We start from the raw sequence: 14,964 nt of genomic DNA on the forward strand, positions 1-14,964 counted from the left end.
CAGCAGGCAAAGGGAAGATGGGGTGTGGCAGTTGGTCCAGCTCTAGCTCACAGGGGCAGGTGACAGCTGATGCACCCTCAAATTTGGGCAAGCTCAGGATAGGGATACCTCTCCTCCCAATACTTCTGTAATACTGTGTTCAGAGAATTACATCCGGTATACAGTATTATAGAACTGCGTGGTGCAGCTGTTAGTGACATATACTGAACATTACATACTTTACAAAGGATTACACAATTGGTACTGTGCAGCTGTCAGTGACATATACTGAGACTTAAATCCAGTATACTGTAATACATAATTGGTGTGGTACAGCTGTCAGTGACATATACTGATAAATTATAGTACGCCCACTATACAGGAATATAGAAGTGTTGGCTGTATTATGTATAAGGGTAATTATTGCAGCTGTGTGTTAAGGCCCGTACACACTGGTCGATATATCTGCCGTTCTCTTGAACGACCGAAATATCGCGGAACCGTCGGCCAGTGTGTACGGCCGATACGTCTGTGAACTCCGTTGTTCACAGATGTATCGCGTCGGCCGCGCAGCACAACCGACGGCCAATATATCTACCGGTATATTGGCGCGTTGCTGTGTGTGTACGGGGCGGTCGGCCGACCACCCGTACACATGCTGCGGCGGCCGGCGGTGATTGACAGGTGAATTGGGCGGGCGTGTGTACACGCCCGCCCAGTTCATGAAGTCAGTCCCCAACGGATCGGGCAGTGTGTATGCTGAACACACTGCCCGATCCGTCCATAGATATATCTGCAGATCAATTGATCTGCAGATATATCTACTAGTGTGTACCCAGCTTTACAGCTTCCAGCTATGCAAAAATAAAAGAGCAATAATGTAATTGAGTGACAAGCAGCAGAGATTAACCCTTTCTGTGACTGCTGCACAGGAATCACACAAACTCTATTCATAGGGCTGAATTCAATTAGGAGAGATGTTCTTGCCCCGCAAGTGCAAGTATATACCGCAGTTACTGTACCGTTGGTTTTGCAGCCCCCCAAACCACCCTTGACCACCCCCTTTTAAAGTAGAGGGTGGCTTTAAAAAAAGAGACAGACAGACAGCTAAAGTGTACTCATATACAAACATATATTTCTCTGACGTCCTAGTGGATGCTGGGAACTCCGTAAGGACCATGGGGAATAGCGGCTCCCCAGGAGACTGGGCACAAAAGTAAAGCTTTAGGACTACCTGGTGTGCACTGGCTCCTCCCCCTATAACCCTCCTCCAAGCCTCAGTTAGATTTTTGTGCCCGGCCGAGAAGGGTGCATTCTAGGAGGCTCTCCTGAGTTTCTTAGAAAAAGTTTAGTTTTAGGTTTTTTATTTTCAGTGAGACCTGCTGACAACAGGCTCACTGCATCGAGGGACTAAGGGGAGAAGAAGCGAACCTGCCTGCTTGCAGCCAGCTTGGGCTTCTTGGCTACTGGACACCATTAGCTCCAGAGGGACCGAACACAGGCCCAGCCTCGGAGTCCGGTCCCAGAGCCGCGCCGCCGGCCCCCTTACAGAGCCAGAAGCAAGAAGAGGTCCGGAAAATCGGCGGCAGAAGACATCAGTCTTCACCAAGGTAGCGCACAGCACTGCAGCTGAGCGCCATTGCTCCTCAGGCACACTTCACACTCCGGTCACTGAGGGTGCAGGGCGCTGGGGGGGGCGCCCTGAGCAGCAATAAAAACACCCTGGCTGGCGAAAATACATCACATATAACCCCCAGGGCTATATGGATGTATTTTAACCCCTACCAGAATCCATAAAAATGCGGGAGAAAAGTCCGCGAAAAAGGGGCGGAGCCTATCTCCTCAGCACACTGGCGCCATTTTTCCTCACAGCTCCGTTGGAGGGAAGCTCCCTGGCTCTCCCCTGCAGTTACTACACTACAGAAAGGGTTAGAAAAAGAGAGGGGGCACTAATTAGGCGCAGTATTAATAAAACAGCAGCTATAAGGGGAAAAACACTTCTATAAGGTTATCCCTGTACATATATAGCGCTCTGGTGTGTGCTGGCATACTCTCCCTCTGTCTCCCCAAAGGGCTAGTGGGGTCATGTCTTCTATCAGAGCATTCCCTGTGTGTGTGCTGTGTGTCGGTACGATTGTGTCGACATGTATGAGGAGGAAACTGGTGTGGAGGCGGAGCAATTGCCTGTAATGGAGTTGTCACCCCCTAGGAAGTCGACACCTGAGTGGCTGAGCTTATGGAAGGAAGACAGACGCCGACACGGATACTGACTCCAGTGTCGACGATGAAGAGACGAATGTGACTTCCAGTAGGGCCACACGTTACATGATTGAGGCTATGAAAAATGTTTTACATATTTCTGATAATACGAGTACCACTAAAAAGGTTATTATGTTTGGTGAAAAAAACTGCCTGTAGTTTTTCCTGCATCTGAGGAATTAAATGAAGTGTGTGATGAAGCGTGGGTTTCCCCCGATAAAAAAACTGATAATTCCTAAAAGGTTATTAGCATCATACCCCTTCCCGCCAGTGGATAGGGCACGTTGGGAAACACCCCCTAGGGTGGATAAAGCGCTCACACGTTTATCTAAACAGGTGGCACTACCGTCTCCTGATACGGCCGCCCTTAAGGAACCTGCTGACAGAAAGCAGGAGAATATCCTAAAAGTATATACACTCACACGGGTGTTATACTGCGACCAGCAATCGCCTCAGCCTGGATGTGCAGTGCTGGGGTGGCGTGGTCGGATTCCCTGACTGAAAATATTGATACCCTAGATAGGGACAGTATATTACTGACTATAGAGCATTTAAAAGATGCATTTCTATATATGCGTGATGCACAGAGGGATATTTGCCGACTGGCATCAAGAGTAAGTGCGCTGTCCATTTCTGCCAGAAGAGGGTTATGGACGAGGCAGTGGTCAGGTGATGCTGACTCCAAAAGGCATATGGAAGTATTGCCTTATAAAGGGGAGGAGTTATTTGGGGTAGGTCTATCAGACCTGGTGGCCACGGCAACTGCTGGGAAATCCACATTTTTACCTCAGGTAGCCTCTCAACATAAGAAGACGCCGTATTATCAGGCGCAGTCCTTTCGGCCCCATAAGGGCAAGCGGGCAATCCGTTTCTGCCAAGTCCTCAGCATGACGCTGGGGCTTCACTAGCGGACTCAGGCACGGTGGGGGCCCGTCTCAAGAATTTCAGCGTGCAGTGGGCTCACTCACAGGTGGACCCCTGGATCCTGCAGGTGGTATCTCAGGGGTACAAATTGGAATTCGAGACGTCTCCCCCTCGGCGTTTCCTAAAGTCTGCTTTACCGACGTCTCCCTCCGACAGGGAGGCGGTATTGGAAGCCATTCACAAGCTGTATTCCCAGCAGGTGATAATCAAGGTACCCCTCCTGCAACAAGGAAAGGGGTATTATTCCACGCTGTTTGTGGTACCGAAGCCGGACGGCTCGGTGAGACCTATTTTAAATCTGTAATCCTTGAACACTTACATACAAAGGTTCAAATTCAAGATGGAGTCACTCAGAGCGGTGATTGCGAACCTGGAAGAAGGGGATTATATGGTGTCTTTGGACATCAAGGATGCTTACCTCCATGTCCCAATTTACCCTTCTCACCAAGGGTACCTCAGGTTTGTGGTACAGAACTGTCACTATCAGTTTCAGACGCTGCCGTTTGGTTTGTCCACGGCACCCCGGATCTTTACCAAAGTAATGGCCGAAATGATGATACTCCTTCGAAGGAAGGGAGTTTTATTTATCCCTTACTTGGACGATCTCCTGATAAGGGCAAGATCCAGGGAACAGTTGGTAGTCGGGGTAGCACTATCTGAAGTAGTGTTGCGGCAGCACGGTTGGATTCTCAATATTCCAAAGTCGCAGCTGATCCCGACGACACGTCTTCTATACCTAGGAATGATCCTGGACACAGGTCCTCATTCCGAGTTGATCGGTCGCAAGGCGAATTTAGCAGAGTTACACACGCTAAGCCACCGCCTACTGGGAGTGTATCTTAGCATCTTAAAATTGCGACCGAAGTATTCGCAATATTGCGATCACAAACTACTTAGCAGTTTTAGAGTAGCTCCACACTTACTCTGCCTGTGCGATCAGTTCAGTGCTTGTCGTTCCTGGTTTGACGTCATAAACACACCCAGCGTTTGCTCAGACACTCCCCCGTTTCTCCGGCCACTCCTGCGTTTTTTCCGGAAACGGTAGCATTTCCATCCACACGCCCCTAAAACGCTGTGTTTCCGCCCAGTAACACCCATTTCCTGTCAATCACACTACGATCGCCGGAGCGAAGAAAAAGCCGTGAGTAAAAATCCTATCTTCTTAGCAAAATTACTTGGCGCAGTCGCAGTGCGAACATTGCGCATGCGTACTAAGCGGATTTTCACTGCGATGCGATGAAAAAGAACGAGCGAACGACTCGGAATGAGGGCCACAGTCCATAAAAAGGTGTTTCTCCCGGAGGAGAAAGCCAGGGAGTTATCCGAACTAGTCAGAAACCCCCTAAAACCAGGCCAAGTGTCAGTGCATCTATGCACAAGGGTCCTGGGAAAAATGGTGGCTTCTTACGAAGCAATTCCATTCGGCAGATTCCACGCAAGAACTTTCCAGTGGGACTTGCTAGACAAATGGTCCGGATCGCATCTTCAGATGCATCAGCGGATAACCCTGTCACCAAAGACAAGGGTGTCTCTCCTGTGGTGGTTGTAGAATGCTCATCTTCTAGAGGGCCGCAGATTCGGCATTCAGGACTGGGTCCTGGTGACCACGGATGCCAGCCTGCGAGGCTGGGGAGCAGTCACACAGGGAAGGAATTCCAGGGCTTGTGGTCAAGCCTGGAGACATCACTTCACATAAATATCCTGGAGCTAAGAGCCATTTACAATGCTCTAAGCCAGGCTTTCCCAACCACGGTCCTCAAGGCACACCAACAGTGCAGGTTTTAGTGATATCCAGGCTGCAGCACAGACTGTTAAATCAAAATAAGTGAGCTACTAATTAAGTCACCTGTGCTGATGCCTGGATATCACTAAAACATGCACTGTTGGTGTGCCTTGAGGACCGTGGTTGGGAAAGCCTGCTCTAAGCCTAGCAAGACCTCTGCTTCAAGGTCAGCCGGTGCTGATCCAGTCAGACAACATCACGGCAGTCGCCCATGTAAACAGACAGGGCGGCACAAGAAGCAGGAGGGCAATGGCAGAAGCGGCAAGGATTCTTCGCTGGGCGGAAAATCATGTAATAGCACTGTCAGCAGTGTTCATTCCGGGAGTGGACAACTGGGAAGCAGACTTCCTCAGCAGGAACGACCTCCACCCGGGAGAGTGGGGACTTCACCCAGAAGTCTTCCACATGATTGTGAACCGTTGGGAAAAACCAAAGGTGGACATGATGGCGTCCCGCCTCAACAAAAAACTGGACAGGTATTGCGCCAGGTCAAGGGACCCTCAGGCAATAGCTGTGGACGCTCTGGTAACACCGTGGGTGTACCAGTCAGTGTATGTGTTCCCTCCTCTGCCTCTCATACCCAAGGTACTGAAAATTATAAGACGGAGAGGAGTAAGAACTATACTCGTGGCTCCGGATTGGCCAAGAAGAACTTGGTACCCGGAACTTCAAGAGATGCTCACAGAGGACCCGTGGCCTCTACCTCTAAGAAGGGACCTGCTCCAGCAAGGACCCTGTCTGTTCCAAGACTTACCACGGCTGCGTTTGACGGCATGGCGGTTGAACGCCGGATCCTAAAGGAAAAAGGCATTCCGGATGAAGTCATCCCTACCCTGATCAAAGCCAGGAAGGATGTAACCGGAAAACATTATCACCGCATTTGGCGTAAATATGTTGCGTGGTGCGAGGCCAGGAATGCCCCTACAGAGGAATTTCAACTGGGTCGATTCCTGCATTTCCTGCAAACAGGAGTGTCTATGGGCCTAAAATTAGGATCCATTAAGGTTCAGATTTCGGCCCTGTCGATTTTCTTCCAGAAAGAACTGGCTTCAGTTCCTGAAGTTCAGACGTTTGCCAAGGGGGTGCTGCATATACAGCCTCCTTTTGTGCCTCCAGTGGCACCTTGGGATCTCAATGTAGTTTTGGGGTTCCTAAAATCACATTGGTTTGAACCGCTTAAATCTGTGGATTTGAAATATCTCACATGGAAAGTGGTCATGCTGTTGGCCTTGGCTTCGGCCAGGCGCGTGTCAGAATTGGCGGTTTTATCTTATAAAAGCCCTTACCTGATTTTTCATACGGACAGGGCAGAATTGAGGACTCGTCCTCAATTACTCCCTAAGGTGGTTTCAGCGTTTCACCTGAACCAGCCTATTGTGGTACCTGCGGCTACTAGGGACTTGGAGGACTCCAAGTTGCTGGACGTTGTCAGGGCCCTGAAAATATATGTTTCCAGGACGGCTGGAGTCAGAAAATCTGACTCGCTGTTTATCCTGTATGCACCCAACAAGCTGGGTGCTCCTGTTTCTAAGCAGACTATTGCTCGTTGGATTTGTAGTACAATTCAGCTTGCACATTCTGTGGCAGGCCTGCCACAGCCAAAATCTGTAAAAGCCCACTCCACAAGGAAGGTGGGCTCATCTTGGGCGGCTGCCCGAGGGGTCTCGGCTTTACAACTTTGCCGAGCAGCTACTTGGTCAGGGGCAAACACGTTTGGAAAATTCTACAAATTTGATACCCTGGCTGATGAGGACCTGGAGTTCTCTCATTCGGTGCTGCAGAGTCATCCGCACTCTCCCGCCCGTTTGGGAGCTTTGGTATAATCCCCATGGTCCTTACGGAGTTCCCAGCATCTACTAGGACGTCAGAGAAAATAAGAATTTACTTACCGATAATTCTATTTCTCGTAGTCCGTAGTGGATGCTGGGCGCCCATCCCAAGTGCGGATTGTCTGCAATACTTGTACATAGTTATTGTTAACTAAATCGGGTTATTGTTGTTGTGAGCCATCTTTCCAGAGGCTCCTCTGTTATCATGCTGTTAACTGGTTTCAGATCACAGGTTGTACGGTGTGATTGGTGTGGCTGGTATGAGTCTTACCCGGGATTCATAAATCCTTCCTTATTGTGTACGCTCGTCCGGGCACAGTATCCTAACTGAGGCTTGGAGGAAGGTCATAGGGGGAGGAGCCAGTGCACACCAGGTAGTCCTAAAGCTTTACTTTTGTGCCCAGTCTCCTGCGGAGCCGCTATTCCCCATGGTCCTTACGGAGTTCCCAGCATCCACTACGGACTACGAGAAATAGAATTATCGGTAAGTAAATTCTTATTATATATATATATATATATATATATACACACACACACAGTATACTGTATATATATTTCTGCAGCGGGGTATGCTAGGGTTCCACAGGGATAACATTGGGGGTGTAGAGTAGGATCTTGATCCGAAACACCAACAGGCTAAAAGCTTTGACTGTTCCCAGGATGCACAGCGCAGCCTCCTCTATAACCCCGCCTCCGTGCACAGGCGCTTAGTTTGTAAGTTGATGCCCTGCAGGCAGATCATTAACAGGGGGGCTGCTCCAGCAGCCCTGAAAAGAGCTTTTATAAGAAGAAATAGAAGACTTCAAGGGCTGCAGCATAGGCACTCACAGTGCTAGATGTCATTCTGACATCTCATGCTGCAGCTCCATGACCTCCCCCGACGGCTCTGTATACTCCCACGCCCTGGTTGCCGGGTACTTACAGCGGAGGGCTCCGGTGCTGCCTAGCGCACACACACCTGCCTCTGCTCTCTGGGATCTCGTGGCCGCACCAAGGGAGCAGGTAAGAGGGTCCCCTAGACGGGACCCGCTTCAAACCGCGATCCGGCGTGGCCTTTGGGATATGGTCCGTGCAGAGGCGGAACTACCGGCAGTGCAAGCAGTGCACTGCACTGGGGCCCGCCTCTGTCCAGGGGCCCAAGCATGTAATGAGTCAAACTGACTCATTACATGCCGCTGTGCGCTGCGGGCAACCGCTGCCCGCAGCGCACAGCCGCCCGGCGATGAGAGGAGCTGAGCAGCGGTACAGACGGGGGAAGGAGGAGGAGGGAGGCGGAGAAGGGAGCCGCAGCAGCGCTTTGTTACTGGTGGAGGCACTGCTGCTGCTGCTGCCCCTCTGATTCCCTATAGGCTGTCTTCCGAGAACAGCCTATAGGGAAGCAGAGGGGCAGCAGCAGCAGCGCCTCCACCAGTAACAAAGCGCTGCTGCGGCTCCCTCCTTCACCTCCGTCCACCACCTCCTCTACTGCCCGGGAATCGTCTCTGACGCTGCACCGAGGAGCCTGAGCCGGCGGAGAGGGTAAGTATAACTCTTCTTTTTCTTTCTTTCTTTCTTTCTTTCTTTCTTTCTTTCTTTCTTTCTTTCTTTCTTTCTTTCTTTCTTTCTTTCTTTTTCTCTTTTTCTTTCCTTCTTTCTTTCTTGTGCCTGCCTGCCGCAATGTGTAAAAAGGGGGGACTGCCTGCCGCAATGTGTAAAAAGGGGGGACTGCCTGCCGCAATGTGTAAAAAGGGGGGACCTCCTGCCACTATGTGTAAAAAGGGGGAATCAGCCTGCCGTAATGTGTAAAAAGGGGGGACTGCCTGCCGTAATGTGTAAAAAGGGGGGACTGCCTGCCGTAATGTGTAAAAAGGGGGAATCAGCCTGCCGCAATGTGTAAAAATGGGGGACGGCCTGCCGCTATGTGTAAAAAGGGGCAATCTGCCTGCCGTAATGTGTAAAAAAGGGGTACTGCCTGACGCTATGTGTAAAAATGGGGAATCTGCCTGCTGCTATGTGTAAAAAGGAGGAATCTGCCTGACGTAATGTGTAAAAATGGGGACGCTGTCTGCCGTAATGTGTAACAAGGGCACGCTGTCTGCCGTAATGTGTAAAAAGGGGCACACTGTCTGCCGTAATGTGTAACAAGGGCACGCGGTCTGCCGTAATGTGTAACAAGGGCACGCGGTCTGCCGTAATGTGTAAAAAGGGCACGCTGTCTGCCGTAATGTGTAACAAGGGCACGCGGTCTGCCGTAATGTGTAACAAGGGCACGCGGTCTGCCGTTATGTGTAAAAAGGGGTAATCTGCCCGACGCTATGTGTAAAAATGGGGAATCTGCCTGCCGTAATGTGTAAAAAAGGGGGACTGCCTTTCGCTATGTGTAAAAATGGGGAATCTGCCTGCTGCTATGTGTAAAAAGGAGGAATCTGCCTGCCGTAATGTGTAAAAATGGGGACGCTGCCTGCCGTAATGTGTAACAAGGGCACGCTGTCTGCCGTAATGTGTAAAAAGGGCATGCTGTCTGCCGTAATGTGTAACAAGGGCACGCGGTCTGCCGTAATGTTTAACAAGGGCACGCAGTCTGCCGTTATGTGTAAAAAGGGGTAATCTGCCCGACGCTATGTGTAAAAATGGGGAATCTGCCTGCCGTAATGTGTAAAAAAGGGGGACTGCATTTCGCTATGTGTAAAAATGGGGAATCTGCCTGCTGCTATGTGTAAAAAGGAGGAATCTGCCTGCCGTAATGTGTAAAAATGGGGACGCTGTCTGCCGTAATGTGTAACAAGGGCACGCTGTCTGCCGTAATGTGTAAAAAGGGCACGCTGTCTGCCGTAATGTGTAACAAGGGCACGCGGTCTGCCGTTATGTGTAAAAAGGGCACGCTGTCTGCTGTTATGTGTAAAAAGGGCACGCTGTCTGCTGTAATGTGTAAAAAGAGGAATCTGTTCGCTGTAAGGTGTAAAAGGGTCTCTACCTGGTGTAGTGGTGCTACTGTGCGGCGTAATTTGAATAATGGAAACTACTGTGTTGGTATTATTTTGTGGCCACACCTCTTCCCCACGAAGCCACGCCACTATGTATTTTTGCGCGCGCACTGCCCCTGCGGTGGACTTGGATGGCGGGGGGGGCCCAAAGCATTTTGTCGCACCTGGGCCCACCGCTTGCTTGTTCCGCCACTGGGTCCGTGTGCGCTGTCGTGGACACTGTGGTAGTACAGGGACCCCACTAGACCACCAGGGCAAGAGCACGGGTCAGATTACATTATTAATTCATTTTACAAGGCCCGCAGCACCCGGTGGTGAAGTCCAGGAGGGGATAAGGCTCTGGCCTGTAGTCCCTTCCCCAGCCCCAGGCGCCATTTTCTGAAATGTTCCCACCCTGGAGCTGCATATTTCTCTCTCTCCCTCACTCCCTGTCAGCGTTTGGCGCCATCACTACATGCTGAGCTGATTCTGGGACTGCGTGGGCAATGTCTCCTCTGTAAAGCCGCCTGCATCATCAGCGCTGTGCATTTACAGGACACTTAAGTTAAGATGTGCGGCTGGCACTTTTCATGTTTTGTGTTTTGGTTCTAATTCCACTTTCGTGTTTTGGTTTTGGCAAAACCACCCTTTCGTGTTTTGGTTTTGGTTTTGGATCTGGATGATTTTTGAAAAAAACATAAAAATGTCTAAAATCACAGAATTTGAGGGTAATTTTGATCCTACAGTATTATTAACCTCAATAACATTCAGTTCCACTCATTTCCAGTCTATTCTGAACACCTCACACCTCACAATATTGTTTTTAGACCAAAAGGTTGCACCGAGGTTGCTGGATGACTAAGCTAAGTGACACAAGTGAACAACACAACACCTTGCCCATTTAGGAGTGGCACTGCAGTGGCAGACAGGAGGGCAGATATAAAAAAAAGGCCCCAAACAGCACTTCCTGCAAAGATGTAGAAGAGTTGCAATGAGGTAGCTGTTTGACTAAGCCAAGCGACACAAACAATTGGCCCATCTAGGAGTGGCACTGCAGTGGCAGACAGGAGGGCAGATATCCCTAGAAAAGGCACCAAACAGCACATGATGCAAAGAAGAAAAAGAGGTACACCGAGGTTGCTGTATGATTAAGCTAAGCGACACAACCACCTGGCCCATGTAGTAGTGTCATGCACTGGACATATACGGCAGTACCCCAGGACTAATACAGCAGTACCCCTGGACTCATACGGCAGTGTCAGGCAGGATGGCACTTTTCAAAAACTAGGCCCCAAACAGCACCTCATGCAAAGATGTCAAAGAGGTGCAATGAGGTAGCTGTATGACTAAGCCAAACGACACAAACAATTCCCACTGGAATTATACATCCAAATCACTGGAATTATACGGCCAAATCACTGGAATTATACGTCCAAATAACTGGAATTAAAAAGGCAAAATCACTGGAATTATATACCCAAATCACTGGAATTATACGTCCAAATCACTGGAATTAAATGGCAAAATCACTGGAAATATGCGTCCAAATCACTGGAATTAGGGGGCAAATTCAGTATGAATCGCAAGTAGCGATTCGTACAGAATTTATGCTGAGGGGCCGTGGGCACATGTGCAGCATGCCATACTGCGCATGTGCCTGCAATTTCTGCGGGGGCAACAGAAATTATGATCTCCTCTGCCTGTCAATCAGACAGAGGCGGTCGCGGGGCGTTTCGGGGGGTGGCAAAGCTCTGTTTTCTGGGTGGAAATGGAGCATTGTGAGGGTGTGCCAGCCCAAATGGTGGGCTGGTACGCGCGAATGGAGGCATTTCGGGGGTGCAGCTGCCTGACGTCATACGCAGCCGCTGCGACAACAAAAATGGCGCTGGGACTCCGGCGGCCGCAGCTAAGCTGCGCCGGAAGGAGTTATCCTTATTTCTCTGACGTCCTAGTGGATGCTGGGAACTCCGTAAGGACCATGGGGGGATAGCGGCTCCGCAGGAGACTGCGCACAAAAGTAAAAGCTTTAGGACTAGCTGGTGTGCACTGGCTCCTCCCCCTATGACCCTCCTCCAAGCCTCAGTTAGATTTTTGTGCCCGAACGAGAAGGGTGCAATCTAGGTGGCTCTCCTGAGCTGCTTAGAGTAAAAGTTTAAATTAGGTTTTTTTTATTTTCAGTGAGTCCTGCTGGCAACAGGCTCACTGCATCGAGGGACTAAGGGGAGAAGAAGCGAACTCACCTGCGTGCAGAGTGGATTGGGCTTCTTAGGCTACTGGACATTAGCTCCAGAGGGACGATCACAGGCCCAGCCATGGATGGGTCCCAGAGCCGCGCCGCCGTCCCCCTTACAGAGCCAGAAGAGCAGAAGAGGTCCGGAAAATCGGCGGCAGAAGACGTCCTGTCTTCAATAAGGTAGTGCACAGCACCGCAGCTGTGCGCCATTGCTCTCAGCACACTTCACACTCCGGTCACTGACGGTGCAGGGCGCTTGGTGGGGGCGCCCTGAGACGCAATAAAAACACCTTAGAGGGCAAAAAATGCATCACATATAGCTCCTGGGCTATATGGATGCATTTAACTCCTGCCTGTTTTTCCATAAAAAAGCGGGAGAAAGGCCGCCGAGAAGGGGGCGGAGCCTATCTCCTCAGCACACAAGCGCCATTTTCCCTCACAGCTCCGCTGGAAGGACGTCTCCCTGACTCTCCCCTGCAGTCCTGCACTACAGAAACAGGGTAAAACAAGAGAGGGGGGGCACTAATTGGCAGATAATCAAATACAGCAGCTATATAAGGGAAAAACACTTATATAAGGTTATCCCTATATATATATATAGCGCTCTGGTGTGTGCTGGCAAACTCTCCCTCTGTCTCCCCAAAGGGCTAGTGGGGTCCTGTCCTCTATCAGAGCATTCCCTGTGTGTGTGCTGTGTGTCGGTACGTTTGTGTCGACATGTATGAGGAGGAAAATGGTATGGAGGCGGAGCAATTGCCTGTAATAGTGATGTCACCCCCTAGGGAGTCGACACCTGACTGGATGGTCCTATGGAAGGAATTACGTGATAGCGTCAGCACTTTACAAAAGACTGTTGACGACATGAGACAGCCGGCAAGTCAGTTAGTACCTGTCCAGGCGTCTCAAACACCGTCAGGGGCTCTAAAGCGCCCGTTACCTCAGATGGTCGACACAGACCCAGACACGGACACTGACTCCAGTGTCGACGGTGAGGAAACAAACGTGTTTTCCAGTAGGGCCACACGTTACATGATCACGGCAATGAAGGAGGTTTTGAACATTTCTGATACTACAAGTACCACAAAAAAGGGTATTATGTGGGGTGTGAAAAAACTACCCGTAGTTTTTCCTGAATCAGATGAATTAATTGAGGTGTGTGATGAAGCGTGGGTTTCCCCCGATAAAAAACTGCTAATTTCTAAAAAATTATTGGCATTATACCCTTTCCCGCCAGAGGTTAGGGCGCGTTGGGAAACACCCCCTAGGGTAGATAAGGCGCTCACACGCTTATCAAAACAAGTGGCGTTACCGTCTCCTGATACGGCCGCCCTCAAGTAGCCAGCTGATAGGAAGCTGGAAAAAATCCTAAAAAGTATATACACACATACTGGTATTATACTGTGACCAGCAATCGCCTCAGCCTGGATGTGCAGTGCCGGGGTGGCTTGGTCGGATTCCCTGACTGAAAATATTGATACCCTGGACAGGGACAGTATATTATTGACTATAGAGCATTTATAGGATGCATTTCTATATATGCGAGATGCACAGAGGGATATTTGCACCCTGACATCAAGAGTAAGTGCGCTGTCCATTTCTGCCAGAAGAGGGTTATGGACGCGACAGTGGTCAGGTGATGCGGATTCCAAACGGCATATGGAAGTATTGCCGTATAAAGGGGAGGAGTTATTTGGGGTCGGTCTATCGGACCTGGTGGCCACGGCAACGGCTGGGAAATCCACCTTTTTACCCCAGGTCACCTCTCAGCAGAAAAAGACACCGTCTTTTCAGGCTCAGTCCTTTCGTCCCCATAAGGGCAAGCGGGCAAAAGGCCACTCATATCTGCCCCGGGGCAGAGGAAGGGGGAAAAGACTGCAGCAGGCAGCCTCTTCCCAGGAACAAAAGCCCTCCCCCGCTTCTGCCAAGTCCTCAGCATGACGCTGGGGCCTTACAAGCGGACTCAGGTACGGTGGGGGGTCGACTCAAGAAATTCAGTGCGCAGTGGGCTCACTCGCAAGTGGACCCCTGGATCCTGCAGGTAGTATCTCAGGGGTACAAATTGGAATTCGAGACGTCTCCCCCTCGCCGGTTCCTGAAGTCTGCTTTACCAACGTCTCCCTCCGACAGGGAGGCGGTATTGGAAGCCATTCACAAGCTGTATTCCCAGCAGGTGATAATCAAGGTACCCCTCCTACAACAGGGAAAGGGGTATTATTCCACGCTGTTTGTGGTACCGAAGCCGGACGGCTCGGTGAGACCTATTTTAAATCTGAAATCCTTGAACACTTACATACAAAGGTTCAAATTCAAGATGGAGTCACTCAGAGCAGTGATAGCGAACCTGGAAGAAGGGGACTATATGGTGTCTCTGGACATCAAGGATGCTTACCTCCATGTCCCAATTTGCCCTTCTCACCAAGGGTACCTCAGGTTTGTGGTACAGAACTGTCACTATCAGTTTCAGACGCTGCCGTTTGGATTGTCCACGGCGCCCCGGGTCTTTACCAAGGTAATGGCCGAAATGATGATTCTTCTTCGAAGAAAAGGCGTCTTAATTATCCCTTACTTGGACGATCTCCTGATAAGGGCAAGGTCCAGGGAACAGTTAGAGGTCGGAGTAGCACTATCTCAAGTAGTACTACGACAGCACGGGTGGATTCTAAATATTCCAAAATCGCAGCTGATTCCGACAACACGTCTGTTGTTTCTAGGGATGATTCTGGACACAGTCCAGAAAAAGGTGTTTCTCCCGGAGGAGAAAGCCAGGGAGTTATCCGATCTAGTCAGGAACCTCCTAAAACCAGGCCAAGTGTCAGTGCATCAATGCACAAGGGTCCTGGGAAAAATGGTGGCTTCTTACGAAGCGATTCCATTCGGCAGATTCCACGCAAGAACTTTTCAATGGGATCTGCTGGACAAATGGTCCGGATCGCATCTTCAGATGCATCAGCGGATAACCCTGTCTCCAAGGACAAGGGTGTCTCTCCTGTGGTGGTTGCAGAGTGCTCATCTTCT

The sequence above is a fragment of the Pseudophryne corroboree genome, chromosome 4, assembly GCF_028390025.1.
Source record: "Pseudophryne corroboree isolate aPseCor3 chromosome 4, aPseCor3.hap2, whole genome shotgun sequence".
Taxonomy (NCBI): domain Eukaryota; kingdom Metazoa; phylum Chordata; class Amphibia; order Anura; family Myobatrachidae; genus Pseudophryne; species Pseudophryne corroboree.